The following is a 23,551-nucleotide window of genomic DNA, read 5'->3' as shown; positions in this document are numbered from 1 at the left end:
CTTTTTCCCCTCAATGGGTGTTGGCCTTTCATTCGGAGTACTGATGAGAACACTACTTGTGCTCCTAGCTTCTTAACTTTATTGCCTAGTTGTTTATAATCTCTGACTATTGTACTTACGTTCTTTGTTGTGTCATTTGTTCCAATGTGGAGGAGGAGGAGGAAGGAGTAGTAGTCTGTAGGCCTAATTATTTTGTTTAGGGTCTCAGCCACATCTTTGATTTTTGCTCCAGGGAGACAACATACCTCCCTGGATTGTATATCCGCTCTGCAGATGGATGATTGTGTTCCTTTGAGGATAGAATCTTCTATTACCAACAGTCACCTTCCTTTTTGGGGGGCTGCAGTTTGGGGTGCTTTTCTGTTTATCTCAGGTGTGTTTTTTGATGTTACTTTTTAAGGGATATTTGAAGTGTCATTTTTAGGGATATTTGAAGTTGTTTCCTTGCTAGGTGTCTGGATGTTTTCTTTGAGGGGGAGGTTGTGGGTCTGTGTGTTTCCATCTAAGGGGAGAAATCGATTGCTCAGTTTTAATGGGGCTGCTTCTGGTTGGGTTGGATTGGGCAGAAGGTATTTGTTAGTTGTATGCTGCTTCTTTCTTTGAGTGTTGTATTTCTTTCTGTGTGTGGCATATCTCCATTTTTCTTCCTCCGAGGGTTTGTCAGTAGGGTCAAATTCTCTGGGAGTTATTTGTCCATTATTTGGTTCAGTTTGGGTAGAGCTTTCTTTTGTACATAGGGGTTTGGCTAGAGTTGCCTCTAAGTCCCTTACTTTTTCCTCTAGTAGTTTGCATAATTTACATCTGATGCATGTGTAGTTTGGGTGTTCTTTGAGCATAAGCACATACATGGAACATGTATTGCATACCACAGTTGAAGGACAGCAGAAGTCAATTTCCAGCATCATTTTCTGGGCATATCCTGACAGGAAAGACCACAACCCTCACTACTGACTAGTGTCCCCAGGAGTATATCTGTGATCTTGCACTGACATGCTTTTCTCCAGCTATCTCTCTTCACATGGAGCCCTGGAACAGCTTCAAGGTTCCCAGAGGAGAAGTTACTTCAGTGTAATTATCACCATCCTGTTCTTTGAGACCTCTTCTGTCGCTTCTCCACCCACTGCCTTGATGCAAACATCAGACTGAAGCAGCATGGAAGGGATCTTGCATCAGGAAAGGATAAATGCCTCAGGTCAGGCTCTTTGTGGACCAGCTTTTGTGACAGGCAGGGGCTGTGCTCTGGAATGTACTTTCTCTTCTTTTCGGATGAAGTTCAGCTTGTCTCTGTCTGAATCAGAAGAACCATTGGCATTCCCATCTTGAAGGAAGGAGTGCTTTGAGTTCTCCTGTGTCTTCTGGGTGTCCTTCTTTAGAAAGGGATTGATTCAGCCCAATGAATTATGGACCTCCTGATTCTGCTGCTGGTGCTTCTGATGCTGCCAGTCTCTGGAAAGCTTAGAATGAAGTGCCCGATAAATTTGGAGCATCAGGATGGAAAAAACCCACCGAGCTATTACAGGCCAGGAGACCATCTCATCAGTGTGGTCATCACTGCGACCTTAAACTCAAATAAACCGTTGCCTTTCAACATGGCTCCTTCTAGTCAGCCTCAGTCGTAAGTCATTCAGGGTGAAGGAGTTGCATTCCTTCCATCTGCAGTTGTAATACTCCACCTTTTTTCTTCTTATTTCACTTACTCCTGTGTTGCAGGACCTGGAAGAGACTCAGATCCAAAGATCCAAAGAACTCCAGATTATTTCTTCCTCTTCATCCAATCCTGAGTTCATCAGTTGAAAACTGACTTTTGTTTAAAGTAACTGTTGAAAAGGTTGCAGTGTCCTATGTCAAGCCCATTTCCATAATTTTATAAATGCTCATTGAATGGTTTAATTTTTGCCTCTAGTTTTGGATCAGTATTGGCTTAAGATCCAATAGAATTGTGGTGGTAAAGAGTAAACACATTAACATATTCTGTTATTGCTTTTGATGGTGATGACAATATGAATATTTTTCTCTAGGTGGGAACCTTCTGGCAGGTTATCTTCTGGTAAGTTTAGAATTGTCCGATTCATTTTTGCCATTCATATGGTTAACAAGAATCCAGAGCTCCTGCACAATCTCACACTTGGCTACAACATCCATGACAACTCACTGAACACACTGACCACTTCAGATGCTATGCTGGACATGCTCTCTACTGGAGAAGCCAATGTTCCCAACTACAGCTGTGGAAAGAAGGACAGTCTTTTGACTCTTCTCGATGCAGCTTGAAGGGACTTCTCCATCCAGATGTCAACTTTAGTAGGCACCTACAAAGTCCCACAGGTTTGTTTGTGTTTGTATGTGTGTGTTTCTGTATCTGGTAAAGTGACTGCAGAGATGGTGGGTGATCAATACATCCATGTATATCTTATCTATGGAATCCAGGAGCTGCTTTTCACCATAGCCATTGTGGGTGTCATGGCTGATGATTGGGATCCATACTGAGAAGGGGGCAACCATCAAAGCAGCTACATCATCTCATGATATCCTCTTGATTGCTTTGGTGGATTCTGCTGGACACTTGTAGCAAGTAGGATCAAAACTCACCAATAATGGTGCATACTGGCACCATTATTATTCAGTCTAGACTTGAATGACTTACTAGGACTAATAAAGGACCCTCAGATACACATGCTTAAGGCTCTAGTTACATATATTATCACCTTGTTATCCACTGAGAATGGTATTATTATTATTATACTTGCAAGTTGAGTTGCAATAAAGGAGAATATTTGTAGCTCAGGGTTGTGCTCTCTGAGCTTTCTTGTTTTCTTGGAGATGTTTCATGACCCAAACTAGGTAACATCATCAGTGCTATAAGGGATGTGATGATGATGACTAGCACTGATGTTGTTACCTAGTATGGGTCATGAAATGTCTGCAAGAGAACGAGCAAGTTCACACAGCACCCAGGACCGCCTTGTTGGGTTCCATACGCTGTTAAGAAGACTTGGCTCCAACTCCCGTAATAATTATCTGATTATTAATAAATCAAAGTCAAAAGCTATGATTCTTAAAAATGACATCATGTCCCTAGATGGCTCTTCAGGGGTGAGCCAATAGAGCAAGTAACACCTTTCCTTATCTAGGAGACTGGACCTTGGCTCACTCTACATCAAAGGAGCTCAGAGCAAGGACATGAGTGAATCTACTACTTAAATTTTAAAAGAATCATAGCTATCCAACTTCCTTAGCGCCATTTATTAGAGTATATAATTCCTAAATTACCCCTAAACTCTTATATGGAGCTGAGATTTGAAGATATATATATCATCACTAAAAAAAGGACAATGGCAGCATCTGAGAAGGATCTTGGGGGTGGATAAAAGCGCTTCCACCCTGAGTTGAACTGGGAATTTATACAATTTCTTCTTTGTTTAAAATTGGGGTATATAATTATTGGTATAAAATTAAGAGGTAGAAACTGACAGACTTTCAAAATTCTGTCTTTTTTAACAGACAAAAATTCAATTAAAAATCAAGTATTTAAATGCAAAAGTCCCTATGCATCTTAGGGCAACATTTATTTTAGTGCTGGACAAAATGGTTGATATGGAAGTTTTAACCAAGTCCCAACGAACCTGTCTTTCTGGAACTCCAGAGAGAGACATCAGAATTCAAAAATTATACATAACATGGCACTTTGTTGGAACAAAACAGTTCACTTGAAATCTGTACAGTTAGGTCTGATTGTGGTAAATTATAAGAGTGATACAGAAGTATGATTTTCATTCTTTATTCATACTCTTGTTTCCTTAATTTTTTTATTCTGTGTTTATATATTGTATTCATAATGTTTTGTGTTTTATATTTTGTATTTTTGTAGGTCTAATGGCTAATCAACATCTATTAAAAGATAATGTTTTGGACTTGATCTGAACCCCAATATAAGCATTCTTCATTGTCTTTTCAGATCAGTTATGTAACTGCTTCAGAGGCTCTGAGTGATAAAACCCAGTTCCCTTTTTTCCACCAGATGCTCCCCAAAGAAGGGTTCCAGGACCCGGCAATTGTCCCTCTGCTTCTCCATTTCAGATGGACCTTGATTGGTCTCTTTGCTTCAGACACAGAGAAGGGAGAGAATTTCATGAGGACTTTGACTCCTATGCTTGTCAGGAGTGGAATTTGTGTTGTAATATCACAACGAATCTCAATGACTAGAGATCCGCCATCCCTCAGAGACGCCATCTCTAAGTGGAGACAAGTCAATGTCTTTGTTCACTTCTTAGAATATGTTTCCATTTCAGACAGAATCCTTCCTTTCCATTCAACACTTGAAGGCTTGCCAGGACCCGTTGAAGGGAAAGTCTGGATCACCACAAATTTGGGAACATATAGATTGAAAAAACCCAGTCTTCTCGAATACATCCACAGTATTTGGTCCTTTGGTTTTCAGGAGAAACAAAGGCCAAAAGACGATGCCTTTGAACCCTACTTATTTGTAGATGACCAGTATGAAGATCAGTATTTTCGCTACTCTTTTTCAAATCGTGTCTTTTCTGTCAAAGGCCGGAGAAGATGCACCCAGAAAGCATCACTGGAGACCCAACAGGGAAGGAACAGTTCACGGATCTCAAATAACATCCATGTTCACGGTATTGTTAAGACTCTGGTGCATGCCCTGAATGCTGCATATTCCTCCAGATGCAGGAGAAGGAAGGAGGGCGAAGAGAGTTTGGGAACTCCAAGGCTGCAGCCGTGGCAGGTATGGTGTCCTGCCAAGTATCCATTAATCTCAGTTCTGTTTGAGAAGAAGTCCAACAGAAAAGGAAGGGAACCATCTTGACCTAATTATGCTACCAAAGTCCAACACTTTTGGCCAATCTAATCAACTGGGGGGTTAATATTCCAAAGAGGCTATGCCATGGTAGATACATTTTTATATTAAACACTGCTACTTTTAAAAGGATGCATGCAGTTTTAGATAAATTCCTGTTGGTATCTAAGGGATGTGGAGACTGTAAAGGAGGGGCTGGGAACAGATGGGAGGATGTGACAGATTGCACAAGTTCACTATTATCAGAGAAAATCTCTCTTCTGGTTTTCAATTTGGAAATGTCTTTATACTGTAGTTTTTAACTTTTCTAGGCAGATCTGAATTCTTTGAAACTGGAGGAATTGTTTTAGGTCTACCTCCTGGAAGGATGATTGTAGTGCATTGTCTATTGGCATTGTCAATCATCCAGGTCATGGCTGTCCCAAAAGGTGCTTTTTTCCCCCAAAAGGCAACTGGTTTTTCTTTTTCTTTTAAAATGTTTCACTTCTCATCTAAGAATCTCCTTTGGTGCTAAGCAAAATGTCTCTGCCAGCAAGCTAGAATTCATAATTTAGAATCTTCTGAGTCCAGCATATGAAGAAGTGCCATGAAGTATATCTAAAAATATTAACTGATTTATTATTTACCATTAATAATGGAGTTCCTTTGAAAATTTTGCACACTACACAGGAAATTGTTAATGTCCTAGGGCTTCCCCCAATTTAATAAACCATTAGAAATATTTTTTTTAGAAAATAGTATTCTTTTTACGATCTTTCTGTGGAGATGGTAAGAAATGAATCTTATCTCAAGAATGTATTTCTTCAAAGGTGAAAGGATAGTATAACAAAGAAATATTTCTCTCCCCCCCCCCCCAGATACAGAAAACTGCACCATGTGTCCGGATGATCAATATGCAAATAGGGATCAAGTCCGGTGTATACCCAAATTTATAACCTTCCTGTCTTATGAAGAAAAGTTGGGCAACATCCTGGTATCATTTGCTCTGTTCTTTTCCCTAACCACAGGCTTTGTTTTACTCTTATTCATTAAATATCGGGAAACTCCCCTTGTCAAAGCCAACAACCGGGACCTCTCTTACATCCTCCTGGTCTCCCTCCTGCTATGTTTCTTGTCTAATTTTCTCTTTATTGGTCAACCAAGGAGAGTCACCTGCCTTCTCCGACAAACATTTTTCAGCATCATCTTCTCAGTTGCCATTTCTTCTCTCTTGGCCAAAACCATCATGGTGGTGCTGGCTTTCCTGGCCACAAAACCAGGGAATAGGATGAAAAGATGGTTGGGGAAGAGCTTGGCCAATTCCATCATCCTTTCTTGTTCGGCTGTCCAAATTATCATCTGCTCCATCTGGTTGGGAATTTCTCCCCCATTCCCTGACTCTGACCTCCACTCCCAGCCTGGAGAGATCATCCTGCAATGCAACGAAGGGGCTGTTGTCATGTTCTACATCACCCTCAGCTACATGGGCTTCCAGGCTGCCATCTGCTTCACAGTGGCTTTCCTGGCCAGGAATCTGCCTGGGGCCTTCAACGAAGCCAAGCTGATCACCATCAGCATGCTGGTCTTCTGCAGTGTCTGGATGACCTTTTTGCCCACCTATCTGAGCACCAAAGGGAAATACATGGTGGCTGTGCAGATCTTCTCCATCCTGGCCTCCAGTGGTGGTCTGCTTGGTTGCGTCTTCATCCCCAAATGCTACATTATCATTCTGAGGCCAGACCTGAACACAAAGGAGCAGCTTACGATCAGAAGAAATGTAGAAATGTGAGACAGTGGAATTTAGACTCTCAACATTTTCCAACAGGCCAAACCTAGAAAATGGTGTAAAATGATACATATAAAAAATACAATAGATGATGTAAACACAAATATTCATAAAAAACAATCCTTGGGTTATTTTCCCACCCATCCACTGTTACTATCCTCAAGAGTTATTGCATAATAAAAAGAAATGAACTTTGCTTCATTAAAGCTATCAGGCAATTTCCTAGCCGAAAAGGCTACGATGAAACTAATGTGGGCCAGAACACCCAGGTAGGCGAGGACAACCTAAAACATTGAAGTCAACATTGGGAAATGGGAGAGAGGTTCCCTTTAACTCCCTCTAAACATGAGTTTATCAATCTCCAGCTAACATGTCCATTTTTTTTCATCAAAGTTCTTTCCTCACAACAGTGAACCCTCTACATTTCTAAATTCATTTGCATGCCTTATTGTTTCCCCATCTTGCTGTATAATGTAACACACACACACAATTTATAAAGATGGAATGGTTCCAGAGAGTCACTGAAACAGAGTGCAAATGCAGTTTTCTGAAAAAAGGGTTCTCGTTAACAGTTCATTTAATTTCTCTGTCAAACACAGCTATCTTGGTATTTGATATATTATTTTTCAAATACATATTCATAGCGATGATGTATAACCATCTATGGAACACTTCTTGGAAATAATTTGAGTCCTGAGACCAGGGCTTTTCAACCTTTTCACCCATTGTACCACTTTTAGGATAAGGCAATGTCCGAGTACCACCAGTCGCCCAGCAAGGTGTCAAAAACCTTACCAAAAAAAGAGAGGAAAAAAATGATAAAGTACAGGTAGTCTTCGACTTACAACAATTCACTTAGAGACCGTTCAAAATTACGATGGCCTGAAAAAAGTGACTTATGACCATTTTTCACACTTATGACCGTGGCAGCATCCCCAGGGTCATGTGATTTACATTCGGATGCTTGGCAATCGATTCATATTTATGATGCTCACATTGTTCCAGGGTCATGTGATCGCCTTTTGCAACCTTCTGACAAGCAAAGTTAGTGGGGAAACCAGATTCACTTAACAACCATGTTATTAATTTATTTTCTCTCTCTCCCTCTCTTTCTCTCCCCTCTCTCTTTCTCTCTCTCTCCCTCACTCTTTCTTTTTCTCTCCTTCTCTCTCTCTCTTTCCCTATCTTTCTCTCCCTCTCTCTATTTCTCTCTTTCCCTCTCTTTCTCCCTCTATTTCCCTCCGTCTTTCTTTCTCCTCTTTCTCTCCCTCTCTCTCTACCTCTATTTCTCGCTCTTTCTCTCCCTCTCTCTATTTCTCTCTTTCCCTCTCTCTATTTCTTTCTCTTTCTCTCTCCCCCTCTATTTCCCTCCCTCTTTCTTTCTCCTTCTCTTTCTCTCCCTCTTTCTCTCTCTCTCCCTCTCTCTCTCCCTCTCTATTTCTCTCTCTCTCCCTCTATTTTTTTCTCCCTCCCTCCCTCCCTCCCTCCCTATTTCTTTCTCCTCTCTGTCCCTCCCTCCCTCTCTCTCTATTTCTCTCTCTCCCTCTCTCTCCCTTTCTTTCTCTCTCTCTCTCTATTTCTTTCTCTCTCCCTCCCTCTCTCCCATTGTCCCTTCCTTCTTTCCTTCCTTCCTTCCTTCCTTCCTTCCTTCCTTCCTTCCTTCCTTCCTTCCTTCCTTCCGTCCCTTTGTCCTTTCCTCCTTCCCTCCCTCCCTCCCATTGTCATTTCCTTCCTTCCTTCCAAATCCATTTTTACCAAGAAACCTGATGCCCACTTAACTCTTTATTTATTTTATTTATTTATTTTAATTCCATTTATATCCCGCCCTTCTCCAAAGACTCAGGGTGGCTTACAAGCTTAGCAGTAGCCTTCATTCTATGTACATGCCTGCACCGGAGGAAAGTTGGGGAAGATCTATCAACGATACTTGGAAATTGCTAGCTCATTTAATAAGCTTTATTCCAGTAACAGAAACACCTTGTATTCGCTCAGAGTTGATCCACGCACATCAACAATGCTGCTGTGGACCGCGAGGGAAGGAAGGCTCCCTTCACATGGGAGGGATGGAAGACACACCAAAGAGCCCTTTGCCCCGCTTGCCTTCTGCAGATGTGGACGAGTCTTGGGTGGAGGGAGATCCGGGGCTGAGGTGCACTTGGGGAAGCGCACGCTAGCAACTCACAACCAGCTGCTCTTGGGGGATGGGGGCACAAAGTCGGCCAGACAGGGATCAGAGTGGTTGACCATCCCGGACTACAGCTGCGTTTCCACCTTTCCCAGGGTGGCCCCCACAGTAGAGCACAGTGCAGGGCACCAGCATGCCCCACTGCCACAGAAGCAGCCCGCCAGAGCAGCCCCGACTCCACCCCGGACAGGCCCTCATCCTGCAGCCTCCTGCTGCTGGAAACCTGCAGCGGTGGTATAGCAGGGCTTGCAAAAAGCAGGGCAGGTGGTGGCGGCTGTTCCCAGCATCAGCCAAGGGCAAGCAGGGCAAGGCCACTCCTGCCCAAAAGCCAGGGTTTGGTGGCTGGCAAGGCGCTTGCACGGGGCTCCTCTCTGTGCGGCCAACCCCGACCTCCGCCAATGGGCTCCAGTTGGCAGAGGTCAGGGCCAGCTATATGGAGTTGCCAATAGTGGGGGGGGGGAGTTGGGTGCGTTTTTCCCTCCACACCCGCATTCTGATGGCTTCGCCTGCCCTGGCGCGCATCAGGAAAACAAACGTGGGCCTCAATTCCCAGCTGCTGCTGCAGGATGGATCCTTGGGGAGGGCGCGCATGGTCTGGCTGCTTTGCTTTCCCCTTTGCTTTGCACATCAGGAAGAGGAGAGGGGGAAATCTCTCGAGCCCCAGGAGGGAAGCAACGTGAGGGCCGTGAGGGGTATCACATGTTTGTGGGGGAGGGGAGGAAAAGAAGATGGACGTGATCGGATGCAAACCCCTACCTGCCGAGGGAGTGGTCCTTCTCCTTGTTGGGATATTGTTCTTCTGGGCAGGGGTCACAGTTTGCTGAATCTGAAAGCAAGAGTCACATTGTACTTCATTTGATAAAAGGACAAACCATCCTTCAATATTGATTATCCCAAGGACAAGGATCTTTTCAACTCTGTAGCTCACGTTCTCTGCTTTGTATTTTGCACCCAGTTACTCGGAATATTTATTTATTTATTTTTGCAGGTCTGTCAACCTCCTGGGAGACTGATGATGCTGACAGAAAAAGCACATCCTAAATCAGAGGTGGGGAACCATGACTTATGGACTTCAACTCCCCAAGTCCACAAATCATAAAAAGACCCATTGTTCCTCCTGCCCTAAATAATCCAAATGAAAGCTTGAAGCTCATAACTCTCTCCTTCCCAAAATGTTTGCTAGCTGGTTTTCCTGGATATATCTGGCTTTAAGAGTAGGACTAGAAAGTCCGGTAGGGAACCAATGAATGGTGCTCTGAAACTGCCTTGCATTAAATTGTTGAGTAGGAAAAGTGGCCACAAGGGCAGGACAGTTTAGATTCATCAACTGAGAGGTTCTGCTGAAAAGCATGACCATTTTGAAGAATGTCAATTTACCAAAAATGACAACACAATTGGTAGTTGCTTCTACTGAATGGTTTCCTTGACCCTGGAATATCTACATTGAAAGTGTGCTCTACCTGTTTGATTAGAAATGGATACTTCTGGACAAGGGGCACATTGGTAGCAGCAAACCTGTTCACCCTCTGGAACTCTTCTCTCTCCTGTGTGGCACCTCTTTTTGCCACACCTGGCAAAGGGCATCTTCTGAAAGAATAATAATAAATGTTTGAGTTGGCCGGTGCAATGAATGTGCTTCATTTATTCATTTGTACTTTTCTGTTTCCATCATCAGTATGTCTTCAAAAGAAATGGTTAACTAGGGTCTATCACAAACCAGAAAAGGCTATAGTGTGATTAAGATCAGTGCCACTCCAAACCACCAATGGATTCTAGAGTTTGGAACTGGGACTTGGCATGCAAAAAAAGTCCTGTGAATTGAACTATAGCTTTTCTAAAGGAAACAGTCACAGAGATCCAACTAACTGGGAATGATCCATGAAAACCACTGTTGGCTACTGGAACTGCATCCTGGGTTTCAAGCAGAATTTCTTCCTGATCTCAACACTTTTTGATCTGTCAGAAATCAGACCTCTAACATGTTACATGCAAAACAGGTTTTACATCAAATAGTTGCCAAAGTCTTAATTCAGCAACCTGTTTTCCAGTAGGGAGAAAGTTTTCAATCCCCAGAAGAGAACGAGTCTTTTGCTGAATTTATTTGACCTTCCAGATCACCTTTCTTGGCCAGACGATTACATTGGAGTCAATGGTGAGATCCTGTTCAGTACGAGTCCTGGGATTTATTTGTCCAACTTTCATGGGGACAAAAGATAGATTGGGGAGGAGAACCCAGTTGAGAAGATCATAATGACCAGATTCCAGCCCATTTTCCAAGAAGGAGACTTCATCTCCAGCACTGTTGTTGAAGTGGACCTTCCACAAATAGGGAAGAAGCTGAAAGAAAAGAGGCCTTCAGAAATTGGAGTAATTGCTCAAAACCCCAAATGAAACATCATGGATTTTATCATTGTGTGATGGAAAGGAAGGAAACTGAGGTCGTTCTGCAAATATGTCTACTAGGACTTCAGTTGACCTGTTGAAGCATCTGGCAAAATTGTCATCTTGCTCTGGACCACTCTACACAATGGCCAGTCTATGAAATTCACACAGCCTTTGAATACCCCTGAAAGCCTTTTGGGAAGTTCATACCTACGTTAATCTTATGTACAACTGGTTTGTTTGATTTCTCTTTTCCCCTCTACCCCATTGAACCACTTAATCTGTATTATTGATGTTTAATAAAGTATTGCTGTTTTAATCTGCTTTGAGATGCAGTGATATAATGCCAAACTGATATTTAATCAGCAATTCAAGAAATACACATGAAGAACTTCTTCTCTAAGGATCTGAAGACTGGATACAAAAAAATGGGGGGATTAGAAAAACAAAGTCTCCAAGGACAGGAACGTGACCTTTAGGACATATTAGGATTAACCCACCACCATTAGAATACCAAAAGGGCACATTCAGGCTCAGGTCAATGTACATTGCACCTGAACAGGAAGAACCTCAAATACAGAGGCCAAAAAGGTATAAAACCCACCCACTCCCATCTCCATTTTGTCAGCCACCCCAGAAACATGCTGTGTCACTGAAGTTTCTGGTAACTAAATCAACAAGAACCTTCTTTCCCAAGCAGCCTCCATTTTATTTCTGATGTCTTAGCCTCCATTTTATTTACTCCCAGCTTGGACTGGACCTAAAGGTTTTTCTTTCAACAAAATCATAGGATTGGAAGGAACCTCAGAGATCTTCTAGTCCAACTCCTGCTCAGGCTGACTCACTTTGATTAACAAGCTTCCCTCTTCTTAGGAAGAGCCAAATTCACATGTTTTGCCTGGTTGTGACATGCCAGAAGCCAAGTGAAGAAAGCATGAGTGTGATACAGGGAATAGTGGCTACACTTTTATGAAAGTCAGAAAGGCATTCCTCTTGGCAAGTAGAGCATTTCAGAACAATCTCATTATCTCTTTGGGACTGTATAAAAACTTATCCTAAAACATAAAATATAAAAATGAATTCAACTATAGCATGGTTTCTCTATGTCTCCTACCCTTGATGTTTCCCCAAAACACTTTTGTCTTCAGTTGATTTTGTACTCCATACTGTGTCCAGTGGAGCCCCCTCACCTGTGGGACCAGGACAATCCAATCAGGCACAGTTTAAAAGAGAACTTGTAACATGCTCTCAGGATGGAGTGATTGTGTATCCTAAGTCTGGGATGGTGTCTCAATATTTAAGATAAAAATGGTGCAGTTTTTGATGATTTTAATGATTTCATTAAAAAATAAAGACTGGAAAAGGTGGGTCTGAATGTCCAATCTGGGATCCTGGGAAAAAAATGTGGTTGGCATTGTTAGAAGTCATAGACATTCTCCTTATTGGATGAACAATCTTCACCATGTTTGATGGGATTGATGAGCAGTATCTAACATTAAATGGTAAGAATACCAGCTCAGTTGTTCAAGAAAAACTGCAAGTGATGAAAATTTAAGGCAACATTACAAAGCACAATAATTAAAGGTTGAGTTTTTTGGAATAAAAGAGAGGGAGGTATAAGGTTAAACAGAGTTCTTTCTGGTTAAAGTATTTGTATGTGTGAATAAAATTAAAAGGCTTCTTGCAGACGTTTCTAAGTAGGTTACATACAGAGTCAACCAAAAGTGGAAAACCTCAGCGATACTTTATTTACCAGGTGCTTTTTGTGTTTGGACATAGATGGAGTGGAAACGTCTATATTAATCTATATAAACATGACTACATCTTTTCTTACTTTCCTACTTAACTTTCCCCATGAGGTGACTTTTATTGTTCAGATCTGGCCTCAGTACTATAACATAGCATTTGGGGAGAAAGATACAACTCAGCAGACCAGCTGCAGAGGCCAAGATGGAGAAGATCTCCACGGCCACCATGGACTTCCCTTTGGTGCTCAGATAGGTGGGGAGAAAGGACACCCAAACGCTGCAGAAGACCAGCATGCTAAAAGTAATGAACTTGGCTTCATTAAAGCTGTCGGGCAGCTTCCTGGCTAGAAAAGCCGCTACGAAGCTGATGAGACTCAGGAAACCCATGTAGCCCAGAATAGCATAAAACATGGTGGCAGAACCTTCATTGCATTCCATCACAATTTCTCCTACCACCGAATGAAAGTCCAAATTACTAAATGGGGGGGAGATTACCAGCCAGCAGGCACAAAGAATTGTTTGCACAAGGGGACAAGCCAAGACTATGATCAGTTGCTTCCCCAAGAGTTTTCTTGCCCTGTTTCCTGGCTTAGTAGCCACGAAGGCCACAACCACAGTCAGAGTTTTTGCTAACACAGATGAAATGGCAATGGAGAAGGTGATGCCAAAAGCAGTTTGTCGGAGGAGACAGGTGAGGTTCCTTGGCTGCCCGATGAAGAGGAAGGAGCAGAGGAAGCAGAGCAGGAGGGAGCTCAGGAGGATGTAGGTGAGATTGCGGTTGTTGGCCTTGACGATTGGTGTGTTGCAGTGTTTGATGAAGGTTGCCAACACAAGGATTGTGATCAAAGAGAAGAAAAGAACTAGACAAACTAAGATGAAGCCAAGTGTATCCTCATAGGAGAGAAAGTTCATGGTCTTGGGAATGCACAGAATGTGGTTCTCGCATGGGTGTTGGTCTTCTGGGCAGGGGATGCACTGAGCCGCATCTGGAAGAACAGAAGCCAGCTGATATTAGTCAGATAAGCAAGGATTCTCTTTGAGGGGGATTGTTCTCCAAGTGAAGGAAGTGAAATACCTTGTGCTCCCCATGGGTGGAGGAGCACAGTAGCTAAGTGGTTGATTGGACCCTCTTTGCTTTTAAACTGCCAGAGGCTTCTGGGAAAAGCTACAAAACTGTAAGTTAAGGAGAAGTGGGTGGAGGGGCACAGTAGCTAAGTGCTTGATTGGATCTCTTTACTTCTGCTACACACAACACAGAAGGACCCAGTATCAGTCTCAGAAGATGTAATAGCAGCTATTAACTCTTGAGAGTAATTATTTACTGAATTAATTGATTTGTTTTATTTTATTCTTAAATTTTGAAATTCCCATCTCTCACACCAAGGGACTCAGGGCAATAAAATATTAAAACTTATAAATGGTATATAAAAGTTAAAACTGCTGCTAATAACTTAAAAAGAATGCATTCAATAGACCACTCTTTAAAGTTCTGAATGACTTTCATGTTGATTAACTCAACTGATTTGCTACCTCCTATTTTCTCTAATTCCTCCCACGCAGCTATTCCAGATCTCCTCATTCCTGCTTGAGGGTCTCCTTCAGCAACTTGCCTGTTTGATTAGAAATGGTCCCTTCTGAGCAAGAAACGCATCCGTAGCAACAGGAGCGCTTCCCCTCTGCAATTTTCCTGGCTTGCCCTGGAAGGCAGTGCTTCACACAACGGGAGAAAGGCTTTGTCTGAAAGGAGAGAGGTTGGGAGAGGTTGAGGGGAAGACATTGAAAACATTCAGCTTGGCTTCGGGGTCTACGTAAAATGAGCCCCTCTTCTTCCTTCCACTGAATAGAATTTTCTTTTCTTTTCTTTTTTATTAATTTTCCAATATTACAATAGTATCTTTAAAAAGCAATGTGGAGTCTGGGTTACAATAGTTCCATTTCAGACAAATACATATTATTACAAATCTCCAAACTGTTGCAACCAATATTTCCTCTCTCTTGTTTCCTTTAATACATATTATCTCTTATCTAAATTAACATACTTCTCAATGCTATCCATCAGTCATTTAATAGTTTTCTTATATTTGTCAATACCTTAGTATATTTTATATTTTAACATTCCATATTTAAGGCGTCAAAACACCTTATATATTTTCCAGCTGTAATTTTACATTAATATTAAAATTAAACGTTTAAAGTTTCTCATTTTCATATTTCTAAATAACCTCCTTTCCCTTTACACAATTTGCTCCGATACCTAGTAATATAAATACACTTATTTATCTCATTTCCATATCAACAAGTTAGTAGTACAATATAAGAATGGTAGTCATTAGAATAACAATTGGAAGGAGGAAAAAGAGGAGGACAATATAATATTCTTATTTCTCATTTATAGTTTCCACCTATTGAAAATTAACCAAAATTTCTCCTGTTTCAACATTTAATACATCCTTTCTTTTTTTTATTGAAAAGTTTTACAGTACATTTTTGAATACAAAACCCCTCCCCTCCCCCTCCCCTCTCCCCAAACCTCCCCAACTCTCCCCTCCCCTCCCCTCCCCCCTCCCCGACTTCCCAGAGCTAAATACAGGGTATAAAAATACAAACAAACATAATCTAAAATATGCAAACAACAATAAGATATTAAATTCTGTCGCACTTTAACTCTTAATAAAATAACTACAAGCTAATTATACATCATATAAAACATTTAATACATCCTTTCATGTTACTACATCCAAGTATATTAGTTACATTGTACCATTCTTAACATCTATACATCTTAATCCATTTCATTTAAAGAGCTCAATATTTCAATGTTAGTATTCATACATCTGTATTTTTTTAATTAGTCAGTATTTTTATCTACTCATCAAAGCAATCTCTCATAATCCAAGTACAATCCTATTTATTTTGGTATTTCTATTTCAGGCCTCTTAAGTATGTCCATATTTCTTCAATCTTATTCTTGCTTGCTTTCTTTGCCATGTCATTTTTAGCTTCTTTGCCTCAGGGTCATCAAAGCATTCTTGTATTGCAAACATGTCAAACACAAGGCTCGGGGGCCAGATCCGGCCCGCAAAGTGGTTTCATGTGGCCCGTGAACCCATCCTGGAAACAGTGAGGGAATGGCCCCTGCTGCTTTGGCCCTGGCCCAGGCCAGACGGGGGCCAATATACAATTTCGTGGTGGCCATCTATGCTGAAATACATTCAGTCTTAGCTCCACAAGGCTGTCTGGAAACAGCAAGGGACCAGCCCCTGCCGCATCGGCACTGTCCCCTGGGTGCACGCTGGGGAGGTATCACCCTTTGTGAGGAATGAAGAAATGCACCATTGCCTGGAAGTGGCCAGCACATGGCACTGCCTACTTCGGGCAGGCTAGGGCCTGGTCAGCGTTGCGCTTCTCTTCAGATCCATGCCACCCAGCTCAGCCTCTTGGCACTGTGTGGAGAGCGCCCCACTGCCTGCCAAAATCGGGCAGGCTGGGGGCTGGGCAGCATTGTGCAGGTAACATCGACTCTCATGCTGTTCATGGCATCCCCTCCCGAAGAGCCCACCAAGCCGGATATGTGAAGTAAGCGAGGGCCATGTGCTGGCCACTTCCAGGCGATGGTGCATTTCTTCATTCCTCACAAAGGATGACACTTCCCCAGCTGTGTTTCTTGCCTGTTTTTCTCCCTCCCTCATCTCAAATATTTTCCCACCACTCTTGGAAGGAAGGAAGGAAGGAAGGAAGGAAGGAAGGAAGGAAGGAAGGAAGGAAGGAAGGAAGGAAGGAAGGAGAGGGTCTGAGGGAAGTCCTGCCTTAGACCTTCCCTGCTGCCCTTTCACCATCCCCTCCCCCTTCCTCCTGGCCTATCTTGGGGGGTCTCCTATCCTATTGCTAAGGAAGCTTTGGATACAAAGCCAGGTCTCCTCACATGGAGAGGGAGTGGGCTTCCCTCTTGACTCATACCCATCATGAGCAACCTGGCTAAGGAGACCAAGAACAGCAGCAGCAGCCTTGAGGAGGAGGTAAGTGCAGCTGGGCACCCCCCTGGGGAAATGGGGCTGGGCTTAGTGCCGTGGGTGCTTGAGGGCTCGGCTGGGCATTTGACCTCTGTGCCACCATCCAGCCCCCCCCACCACCACCATGGCCTGAGAGGAACAGTGAGGCTCCTCCAGTGGTCCATGCCTTGGCAGTTGCCCTGGTCCCATCTCCTTCTGCCAGAGACCCTCAGATCTGTCCCACTCCTGCCCAGGCCCCCACAGGCACCCTTGAGACAATGTAGAGCTGGCCATGCCCACCCAGTAGGCCACACCCACTCCAGCCACATCCACCTAGTAGGCCATGCCCACCCTGGCCCCCCACCCGGCCTCCCAAGGGCAACCGCAATGCTGATGTGCCCCTCAATGAAATTGAGTTTGACACCCCTGTTGTATTGTTATATCATATTGAAGTAGTCCTCCAGTCTCCCGTTTTGAAGGATTGAGGGGTCTGTTAACAGCGCCAAATCTCATTATTTTCACCTCTTGGTATAATTGTCCTAGGCTGAATAAATTTTGTTCCACCTGTTTCTCATTTTGGTCTTCAAAAGTCTGTGCTTGTTGAATAGTTAATTCTTCTACCAATGTATTTAATTCTTCTGTTAAGTTCTGTCTCGATAAAATATTAGTTGTAGTCACAGTTTGAGTTTGTTTGTTTTTTGAGTTGCTTTCTAATTCTTTCCCAAAAGCTCTTATTTCATCGCCAGCTGTAAAAAGGAACTGATAAGTTTGGTAGGATGTTTCCCACATAGCATAGATTTGTTTTTTAAACTCTTCCATGGTGGAGTTTCACATCTGGTCTTCAAGGTTAATCTTATCTTGTTTTTCTTAAATGTTTTCTTATTTTTTTTAAAAAAAAGAAAGTCAGATTGCAATTTCAGGTTTAGCCACTGGGTGTCCCCCAAGTGCTTTGAAAGTTCTTTTCTTTTAGTCCATTTCTTTTTTCATTTTTTTTAAAACACCCCTAAGCTTGCTCGTTGCTTATTTGAAGGGAGGGTTGAATTTCCCCCTCCCTCTCCACAGGGGGAAGGTACTTAGCAGCTTATTTAGGTGAAAAGAAGAAGATTAAGGTATAAAGAGAGGAATCTTTCACGCTGCTTTAATGTTGCCTGGTGGTAAGTTTGACTTTGGCTGTCTGCAGCCTAGTAACTGGCCATATTATTATGGCCAGTCTTTCATCTGCCGATATGAAGGGAATGCAGGCACTAACGGGGGGGTTGCGGCTCCCCCGCATTTCTGCAAAAGCCCCTTCTTGCTGGTCACCCCTCCAGGGTGACTCTTCGGGCCTTTTACGACCCCCCAGGGATGCGAAACTGGACGTGGAAGACGAGAGCCGTCCTCCAGACGTCCATGCCGGCTGGTTCGGCAAACCGGAAGTCTCCACTGAATAGAATTCTCACCACAGCAACCTGGTCCTTCCTCTCAATTTTCCTTAACCCTGGAAGAAGCATCTGGCCCCCACCTGGTTTGCCCACACAATGGCATTGGGGTTGATGCTGAAACCTTCAGCTGAAGGAGCGTCCAGATCCACCCATCCGACTTTCTGTCGAAGGATCGATATATTTGCAAAGACAACCCAGTTGAGGATATCAAATCCTGCATATTTCATCCCAGTTTCTGAAAAGGAGACTTCATCCCCAGCGGTGTTATTGAAAAGGACGTTTTTCAAGAAGGCGTGCATCTGGGGGAAAAAAGTCCATGAAAATGAAGATTCTTTATCTAAAGAGATTTTAAATAGTGATATGTGGAATAAATGTTTTACCAATAAAGGAGAATATTTATAGCACCAGGCTGAAATGTGGGGTCCTTGATTCTCTGAGCTTGCTTGTTTTCTTGCAGACATTTCATGACCCAAACTAGGTAACATCATCAATACTGATCATCATCACCATCTAGCATCATCTAGCACTGATGATGTTACTACAGTGGGTAATGAAATGTCTGTGAGAAAACAAGCAAGCTCAGAGAGCCCCAAGGACCCTAATAAATGTTTTTCTGTATCCAGAGATGAAACGGAGATGGAATTAGCTATTTTTGAAGTTGAACAACCCAGAATTTCCCCAGTAGGTTTTTACATGCAATCTCTTCATTTCTCTTATGTAGTTATTACATTTTTATCCATTCATTATTACTTTATAAGTAACTCAATATGGTGAACATAGGCAATATTCCTTATTATTCCCTCCTATTTTCTCCAGCACAATCACATTGTGAGTTTATTATGCACTGCTGCAGAGCCACAATTGCAAGTGTGCTGTTAGTTGATAGAGAGAATCATCTTTGATGAATAAGTGGGCAAATATTTTAAAGAATGAAATTAATCTTCCCCAGAAATGGAAGTTTGAAGGGAGAGAGAAATAGCTTGCTGAAAGGAGATTTCATTAACTTTGTAAAATATGATATCTAGTTATATCAATGTTACAACTAAGCTGTAGATTGAAGCAAAGTTCAATTTCTGGAGCTGCTAGATTTTCAGCTTCAAGGATTGAAACTGCAAATTATTCCCAAAGAAAACTAGGTGCTTGGAAATATAAATGAGTAAAACTCTTGTTCCAAATGAGTTCTCTGCAAAACATTTTTGGTTAAGCTGTTAACCAAAGTAATGAATTACAGTAGATGCACCAATATTGCATGTTGCTCCAGTTCTGGCAAGTGACATTGGTGTCCTTCTTTGGTAGAAAAGGGGATTTCTTGCCCATAACCCTAACCCCTGACACTTGTCTCGATCACCAATTGTACAATCAAGGTACACCATATTTATTTATTTGTTTGTTTATTTACATTGACTATTTCAGTTCAGATGCTTTCTTAACAAGTCCAGTCTTAGTTTGCCTTTGAGGTTTAAGTATGTACTCACCACAAATGTAGCAGAAATTAAATACACACTTTAGTACCCACTTCAGCCAAAGTGGGTCCTGATCCTATTAAACGTTGAGGGTCTTACAGCTACTGAAAGTTTTATATCAGACAACTACAGTCTTTGACTAATGCTGCTTGTGAAGTTCACACTCACTTCCAACTGTATTCTGGGTCTCTCTTTGTATGATTCCTGTTGCAAATGTTCGAGGGGAGTAGGAAGTACTGAACGATTGGAAGTTTTCCAAAATAGAGTGGATAACCATATGTTTGGGATGATATAAGGTCTTCCTTGAGCAGGGGGTTGGACTAGAAGACCTCTGAGGACTCTTGGGCCCTATGATTCAGTATTCCAAAACATATCACGGCTCTTCTGTCATGGGCGAGACATTTTCAAATGAAAAGATGACTTCAAAATGGAGCAGGCTCTTAATTGATTTCAATATTTGTGGGCTAGCGTTACACAATGTATAAACGTGCAGAAGCATAGAGGACACACGTGAGCCTCAAGAAAATCCAGAAATGTATAACAGAAGAATAACAGAGTTGGAAGGGACTTTGGAGGTTGTAACCCCTCTTCAAGATATATCTTGATATGTATCTTGATACATATCAAGATATGGAATTGTCTAGATATCTCTCAGGATCCAAATTTATAAATTGCTAGGAAGAAAATGTTGAGAATCTGACCAAGTTAAAGACTGCATGATTAACTGGCTACACAATGTTGATTGAAATATCGAAATAGGGAAATAAAAATTCAATGGAAAACTCAATCAGGTCTCCAACAACTGGCATAATTAGGGAAAAATAGTATAAGACCCTTTTTTGCCCTCTTCCAGGTATCACTGCTAAAATAGAAATGAGATTTAAATAAAGGGGGGAAAGTATTAGTTTGGGCAAAGAGAAGACGAGATCACAGGCAAAGGTTCATGAAACTTAAAAGAGTGTAAAGCTGTTTCCTTGACCAGAAGGGAAGATCTGAAGAGTTACCTGCCAGGGCTCCACAGAGAGGTGAAGGTGTGGCTTCTTTCTGCCCTTCTTCAATGCCCATTGTGATTCCCATGTATACGCAGCATGTAATGCGTGTGCCACAGAATAGGCAGCATTGTAGATGCTGTAGCTGAAACCGGTCATCTTTCCATCGAAGACGGAGGCCGGGAGGGTGTCCAGGTTCTCCTGCCCTGTGCAAACCCTTCGGCCATCAGAGGCCAGACCAGCCTTCAAAAGCTCACAGTCAAATACAACTTCCCACCACTCAGGAAGAAAGACGTCTCCGTGGGGTTCATGTGGATTCAGAGCCCAGAGATAATCTTTGAATCCTGGCACCGGGTTTGTGTGGACCGTGAAAGACAAAGCGCCATGGAGGGATTTTAATTTCACCCAGTCGTAGTGATAGCCAATTGTTGAAAACTCCCATTGGGTGGTCAGGATCCAGACCTTCCCCAGAGTAGCATGGTTCTCTTCTTCATAAGTATAGAGGGATACTATAAGGCTTTGCAGAACACTTGAATCCCCAGGGACAACCACAACCTGAGCATCACTGTTCAAAACTGTCCAAAGCACATCTATTTGACTGCTATACAATTCATTAAATATTAAGATTTGGGGCAAGACTTGTTTTATAAATTGTATGCAAATGTCATTCTGGGCAAGGGTGGCATCAAAAATCCGGATGAAGTGGTCACTGCTCTCTGACTTCTGAACAATGATCCCAATCCAGTTCCACTGGAAATAGAGAAGGAGCCGGACAATGGCTGCATTCTGTAGGTGATACTGAGGATCAATCTGGTAGAAGGTGGGGAATCGCCTCTTATCCCTCAGAACAGGGTCAGAGAAGCGGTAACCTAGCTGAAGAGAGGGTGGAGATGAAGGAAAAGGAAGAAACTAAGCAAGGAAAATGATACATCTATTTTTTCTTATTAACTTCAGACTATCTAAATTAGCAGGATAGCCCATTCTGGACCCCAATCAAACAACCTTGCATTTTCATGAGAAGTTTTCACAGAATTGGCTCTGTGTTGCCAGTAACTACACAAGGCAGAACTCACAGCATTGACTCTTTTCTCATGTTACGTGTCGACATACCTGAGAAATCTTGAAATTGCCAAATATGGTTGCCATTTGGTATGAGGTTCTGGAGTTGAGACCCCCAAGGACAGAGAGAAGGTGGTCTTGTGTGTCACACTTATAGTTAGGGAACAATTTTCCCTGGCTGGAGAGCAGAGACAGGCTGACATCTTGAGTCATGCTTGCATACTGGCTCTCTTCGTAGATGCGGAAGCCCAGGGTGATGTTGGGGAGAAGCTGAGGGTCTTCGTTGATCACCTGGATGGCAAATGCCAAGGCCAGGATGTGTTGGTAGTTCTTTGGAACAGGTCTTTGTTGCAAGTGTTAATGGACAAGTATTAGACAGAGGCAGGAGGGAGACGTTTATTTTGTCATTTCATTACCAACACCCTAAGAGTTGATCATAAAACAGATCAATACAAATTAGCTGATTAGTTTTACTGCTGTCAGAAAACAGGGTTACTGTCAATCAGTTGGTTCTGTTATTATTGTGAGCAGTGTGTGAAAAAGCCTCCTCCTTAAGTCTGCAGGACATTTCTGTGAATTGATTGGAAGTTATAATTTATAGCAAGAGCTCACTTCAAGTCAGTATTGACTTTTCCAAAATGTACTTTTTAATACAGCTAAGGAAAGGTGGCTTTTTATCTTGATAAATCGTTATACTTTATTATATCCAGTCATGGGAATCTTTACAGGCTGACAACATCTACCCTACAGTCTCAAACATTTTTTTCCCAATCTGGCACCCTATCATGTCATCATAATCCTTTTGAATTAGGTGGCTTTATAAATCAATAAATTAGATTAAACTGAATAAAACTGAATGTCTGACCAGACTGACTTTTACTGGCTAGAAATGGTTATGTCGATATATCTGGATGGCCCATAGTTAGAAAAAGCGCTTTTAGTGTCTCTGAATGTGGAACTCTTTCTGTTGGGGATTCCCAAAGGAGCTCGCTCCCCTGAGGATCATGAGGATTGCTCATCCAATAAGGAGAATGTCCATGACTTCTACCAGTGAACCACATTTTTTCCCCCAGGATCCCAGATTAGACGTCCAGATCCACTTTTCCCAGTCTTTATTTTTAATGAAATCAGCCAAAGTACACATCAATTTCATCTTAGGTTCTGTGACCCCATCCCAAAAGAGCTCGCTCCCCTGAGTTAGAAGTGCCCAGGATTCAGATTGGTGGAAAGCCAGACTTGGTCGGGCAAAAAACAGATCTTCTCTACATGGAATGTAATGCAAGCATGAAGGATGGTATTACAAATCCTCAGAACAATGAGACGGGAAGATGAATTTAGTCCAGCTATAAGACAGAGGGGTCTAGTATTATTTCTCCCCAAGTTCAGTGCAAAATGGTTTCTCTGCAATGTGCACCTTGCCTTGAGGAACACGGAGAAAAGATTGAGTCCCTTGTGTGACAAGCTTTTCTTCACCACTGGAGAGTCAGAGGTCTTGAGAAAGGGATTAGAGGGAGGCTGATTCATCAAAGAGAATCAATGTGTCCTCACTATGAAGGGTCTTCATCAACAGAGGCTGAGTGGCATTTAAACCTGCCCCATCTTCAAGCCCACCCTTTCCACGTTGCCCTGAGAAAAAAGACAATCAAGGAAACACTTACAGAGAATAGGAATCCCAATCAGCAGGATGCTCATGTTCGAGCGCTAGAACTACAATAATGGAGAGAGGCAGGT

The sequence above is a fragment of the Vipera ursinii genome (genome assembly GCF_947247035.1).
Source record: "Vipera ursinii genome assembly, chromosome: 1".
Lineage (NCBI taxonomy): Eukaryota > Metazoa > Chordata > Lepidosauria > Squamata > Viperidae > Vipera > Vipera ursinii.
This window is presented reverse-complemented; position numbering follows the sequence as displayed.